Source organism: Aplysia californica, unplaced genomic scaffold (genome assembly GCF_000002075.1).
Source record: "Aplysia californica isolate F4 #8 unplaced genomic scaffold, AplCal3.0 scaffold00067, whole genome shotgun sequence".
NCBI lineage: Eukaryota > Metazoa > Mollusca > Gastropoda > Aplysiida > Aplysiidae > Aplysia > Aplysia californica.
In genome coordinates, this window is record NW_004797337.1 from 88780 (window position 1) to 94662 (window position 5883).

Below are 5883 nucleotides of genomic sequence, written 5' to 3' on the forward strand. Positions count from 1 at the left end.
ACATACATACATACATACATACATACATACATACATACATACATACATACATACACACCCGTGCTCTCATATAAACATACAGAGAGACAGACAGAGAGACAGACAAAGAGACAGACAGACACACAGACAGACAGACAGACTGAGAGACAGACACAGAGAGAGAGAGACAGACAGACAGAAAAAACAAAGAGGGAAGGGGGCGTCAGAGAGAGAGATAGAGACACAGAGAGACAGACATAGAGAGAAAGAGAGAGAGACAGAGAGGCTGAGAGGACGGGTATCCCATCTATGAAAGGGGGTTCGCCGGTGTGGCAAGAGCCCTATTGTGGACGACTAGTGCTCGCGAGCTATTCAATGTGCTAACACAGACACAGGGAGAGAGAGAGAGAGACACCGAGAGAGTTAGAGAGAGAATCAGAGAGAGAGAGAGAGAGAGAGAGAAAGTCAGAGAGAGAGAGAGAGAGAGAGAGAGAGTCGGATTCTCAGTTGACGCGGATCCCAGAGCGTTGAAAGCACGTGAACTATGAGTGTATTGTGTGGCTGGCGATATTGACAGTAGTGCTGGTGATAACAACGGGAGAAGATTACCTCACACTCTGCCACGGTCAGTATTATAGTACTGTTGTCCTCTCTCTCGCCATTCTGGTGTACGGTAAATGTGAGTTTTGACCGTTATGATACTGTTGAATCTTTGGTATCAGATATTTTGAGTCAGTGTTACAATATTGTTGCCCTTACTCCAGTTATTCTATTATATGGTACGGTAAATGTAAGTTTTGACCGTTATGATACTGTTGAATCTTTGGTATCAGATATTTTGAGTCAGTATGACAGTATTGTTGTCCTTACTCTAGTGATTCTATTATACGGTAAATGTGAGTTTTGACCGTTATGATACCTGCATCATAACGCCTTTTTTTGTATCGCTAGTATCCTTAGTACCATTGGTATCACTCAGCACACTGTAGTATCTTTGGTATCAGATATTTTGAGTCAGTATTACAGTATTGTTATCCTTACTCTAGTGATTCTGTTATAGGTAAATGTGTTTGCCCGCTATGATACCTTTAGCACAATGACAATTTTTTTGTATTTCTGGTATCCTTAGTACGATTGCCATCACTCATTGTACTGTGATAAATTTGTTATTACATAATATTTTGGGTCAGTTTATTATTATTGTCCTAACTTTAGTGATTCTGTTGTACGGCAAATGCCTGTTGTGTTGACCGTTATAATTTCTGTACTGCTGGTATCCTTGGTATCAATGGCATTGCCGACCACACCAGTATCATTGGTATAATATGGTGGTATCATAATAATGTTTTGAGTCAGTTTACTGTACTTTTGTCTTCATTTGAGAAATGGTGTAGTTTGGTAAATCAGTATTTCATCGTTATATCTGTATACCTTTACGCCGTTTTTCTGTATCACTATTGTGTATTACTGGAGACACTGGTATCATCAGTATCTCTGAGATCATTATTATTATATTTTGAGTCAATACAGTATTATTGTAGTCATTCTAGTGATGCTGTTGTATTGTAAAAGTGTGACTGGCCGTTATGATACATGTACCATATCGCCTGCTGATATCTTTGGTATCATCGGCATCGCTGATCGTTCAGTAATATCTTTGGTATCATATATTTTAAATACTTTTAGTCAATATTTAAGCCCCCACTCAAGTTATGCTGTAGTACGGTTAATGATACATGTGTTTGACCGTTGTAATACCTGAGCCATACGGAGCTTTTTAAATTTGTGGGCGTGCGCGTGTGTGTGTGAGTGGGGAGGGGGTATCCTTGGTATCATCGGTATAACTGATCCCACTGTCGTATAAATGGTATCAAATATTTTGTTCCCAAGTTTAGTCGTCGCTCTAGTTATGCTGCATGCAGTGCGATAAATCTGTGTTCGGCGGTTTTGATACCACATGTACCATATCGTTGTTTGGTATCTATGGTATCATCGGTATTACTGAGCACACTGTAGTATCATTGGTATCATATATTTTGAGTCAGTATTTTAGTTGTCACTCTAGTGATGCTGTTGTACGGTAGATAATAATGATATATGTGTTGACCATGGTGTTGACCCTTTAAAAAAAAACCCAACCTTTCTCATAACCTTAACGCCTGTTGGTACCCTTGGTATAATCGGCATAATTCACAACATTTGTATCATTAGCATCTCTGGGACCATGTTATATTTTGAGTTAGTATATTATAGTATTTTTGCTCTCACGCAAACTAGATTCTATGCTGTAATATGGTTAATCTTAGTTTAAACGTTAATGTACCTGTATCAAAACGTGTTGGTTTTGGTTTGGACTTTTGGTTGTTTTGTATCTTGTTTTTGATTTTTGATTTATTCTTTTTTGTTTTGTTGTTGGGTTTTGCTTGTTTGTTTGTTTGTTTTTGTTTCTTTCTTTTGTTTGGTTTTTTTTTTTGGGGGGGGGGGGATATCACTAGTATCATGTGTATCATTGATGACAATAGTATCATTGGTATCCATGTATCATTGACTTTGAATCAATCAGTATTGTTGTTGTCACTGAAGTGACATCATTGATATCACTGATATCATTTATCCTAATTATATTTGTCAGCAAATACCTCCGTCCATGGAGAGGAAGTTAGACGTTTCGCCTTCTCATACAGAAGAAGTGTGTTCGATTCCCTGGTGAAAGGGGGTTTGGGTTTGCTGTTTTTTGTTTTTTTGTTGTTGTTTTTCTTTTTTTGTGGGGGGAGGGGGTCTTTTGTTGTTGTTGTTGTTGTTGTTGTTGTTGTTGTTGTTGTTGTTGTTGTTGTTGTTGTTGTTGTTGTTGTTGTTGCTGTTGCTGTTTTGCTTTTTAATCGTGTATCTCTGACTGTCTGGTGTTGTGTCCATATAATATAAACTTAGGTTGACCCTGGCCGACCTGTTTGTTACTGTCCGTCTGAGATTTTCCTTACACTAAACGACCGATTGTGCCTATTTACATATATTACATACCGTTGTTAACTTACACAAACAAAGAGACAAACAAACACAAAAAACAACAACTATCAATTAATCTTATAACATAAAGAACGATAAATTTTATAACTGATCAATTGTTCCCGCTTTTCAAGCTGGGAAATTGTATGCCTCTCAAGCCTGGATCGCCCGAGAGAGAGAGAGAGAGAGAGAGAGAGAGAGAGAGAGAGAGAGAGAGAGAGAGAGAGAGAGGGGGGGGGAAGAGAGAATGGGGGTAGACAAAGAGAGGGGAGGAGAGAGAGAGAGAGAGAGAGAGAGAGAGAGAGAAATAGAGAGAGAGAGAAATAGAGAGAGAGAGAGAAATAGAGAGAGAGAGAGAAGAGAGAGAGAGAGAGAGAGAGAGAGAGAGAGAGAGAGAGAGAGAGAGAGAGAGAGAGAGAGAGAAAGATAAGGGGTCAAAGAGAAGGGACAGGGAAAGAGTGTGTGGGGAGGGAGGTGAAAAAGAGATGGGTAAGGCACGTGTAGGGGCAAGGGAAGAAGAGAGCAATACAGAAGACGTTTCTCAACAAGTTTTAAAGTCTGAGAACGTCAGGGAAAAAGAAAAAAAAAAACCACAAAAACTTCAAGACCTCGAAAAAAAGCAACCCCAAAGATTAAACGTAAAATCAAATAATTAAAGGAGTAATAAAGGAGGATAAGGAGGACAAGAAAGAAAATAGAGTCTGACTACCTTTAAAGTAGCTTATTGAAACAAAGTTTTTTTCGACATAATACATGTAACTAAAAAAAATAACCCAACTTAAATTAGCAACTTTAATACCGTATCAAGCCCGTAACTAGTAGTTTTAGCGGTAAGCTCCTCAAAAGTACTGGTAATTTTAGCAGTAAGCTTTTCAAAAATATTATGCCGCCGGTCCTTTTTGGGTATTCTATTTATCTGTCTTGAGAGTAGTTGCAGCCATAACAAAGTCTGTCTTAGCGGGGATGCGGAGGTGGGAAACTAACGGCAACAAGACAAGTACGAGGGAGTTGTTTTTGTAGGGTGGTTTCAGATTTCAAAAGACGTCTTTTCTGTTAATTAAGTGTTCTTGATCGTTTGTACCCCACTTTTGTCGTTATGATGATAATCATTATTGCTGTTTGCTTTTGTTTTATTTTATTTTATTTATCTATTTTCTATCGATATTGTCTTGAAATTGTTTTTGTTGTCGCTAATTTCAGTTTACCCTAGTATTTATTTATTATTTTTTATTTATTTATTTATTCATTTATTTATTTACTTATTTATTTATTTCTCTATGTTATTGTTTATTTATGTATTTATTCGTTTATTTCACATCACTACAAATATTATATTATTATCTACAAAGATTAATAGGCCTATCATTTGTCATTACTATCATATTATTTTTAGTAGCATTTTTTTTCTACTAACCAATATTATTATTATTATTATTATTATTATTATTATTATTATTATTATTATTATTATTATTATTATTATTATTATTATTATTATTATTATTATTATTATTATTATTATTATTATTATCATTATTATTATTATTATTATTATTATTGTTATTATTATTATTATTATTATTATTATTATTATTATTATTATTATTATTATTATTGTTATTATTGTTATTGTTATTATTGTTATTATTGTTAATTATTACTGTTACGGTGCCTACTGTCATTATTATAATGATCATCATTATATTAGTACATACACAGACATGTATTGATCACTATAGTTATAATAGTGTTTCCTATTACAAAATGACAAGCAATACTAGTTACTGTTATCCCTGTTGTTGTTGTTGTTGTTGTTGTTGTTGTTGTTGTTTTCATCCTTGTTGTTGTTGTATGTAGAGTTGCTCCTTCGTTTCTCACAGTTCCTCTATTGGTTCTTTATTGACTTGTGGGTTTGTTTATCGTCATGTTGGTGTTGCAGGTCGCCCACACACATACACACACACACACACACACACACACACACACACACACACACACACACACATAATCATAATCACAGTTTGCCTCACACCCGGCTGTTAACAATAATTAATTGTTATGATCAGCTGCCACAGCGTTGCGAAGTTGATAGGAACAGTTGACGATTGTCAAATTAGGGGGCTCAAACCGTGGTCTTCAGATCCATGTTGTAGCACGGCACCTACCAAACTAACCACCGCCTCTTGGAGTGTTACGGTTAGTTAGACGCTTTGCTGTTGCACGCAGGAGACCAGAGTTCAATTACCAAGTGGGGAGGATTTTTATCGCGTATCTCGCTTTTTCCTCTGGATTGTTGTATCATTTTCATCCCAGGTCGGTCTTGACAGACAAGGAAGGAAGCCTAACTCCTAAATGTGAGGCGTGCTAACAAAATGAGTTACTTCTCGCAATCCGTGAATGGAGATATCTGCCAAAACTCAACACAAGGGTCATATTTGTAGACTCTAAACCAATGCCATTCTCTTCAAGTTTAACTGTCTTTTATCATTTCATACTGATAAATTGTAAAACTTCAACCTATAAATTTGATGTTTCTTTTTGCCTCTGTCTAAAATCTGAGAAGTAACTCATTTTGTCAGCACACTTCCAAATGATCTAATTGTCGTCGACTGACTACGAGGTCACTTTATATAAAATTTCAGTTTGCCTATGTGTTGGGTTAGAGTCAGAATAATCGTCTTGATATATATCTTTTTCTTTGGACGTTGAACCCTGTTGATTGGAATGAAGTGGCCAGCCAAACGGGCGCTGTTGAAGTAAGGAATAATGAATGAATATTGATAATTACAGTTACAATCAATAGCAATTTTGTAGCTTCATTAAAGAATCCAACTGAAAAACAGAAGGATAGATAGATAGATAGATAGATAGATAGATAGATAGATAGATAGATAGATAGAT

The 5883-nt window shown here is 36.1% G+C and overlaps 1 protein-coding gene across 3 annotated transcripts in view; it reads left to right on the forward strand.

Annotated features, from left to right (window-relative positions):
- Positions 1 to 5883, forward strand: part of LOC101861106 (transcription factor Sox-2) — a 52433-nt gene that overhangs the window by 21324 nt on the left and 25226 nt on the right. The window contains exon 1 of one of the 3 annotated variants that reach the window (XM_005093627.3): positions 480 to 604. The exons of the other annotated variants lie outside the window; for them this stretch is intronic. The gene's annotated coding sequence lies outside the window, so the exon portion shown is untranslated. Of the gene's footprint in view, positions 1 to 479; positions 605 to 5883 lie in introns of those variants that run through there. 3 annotated transcript variants of the gene reach the window in all.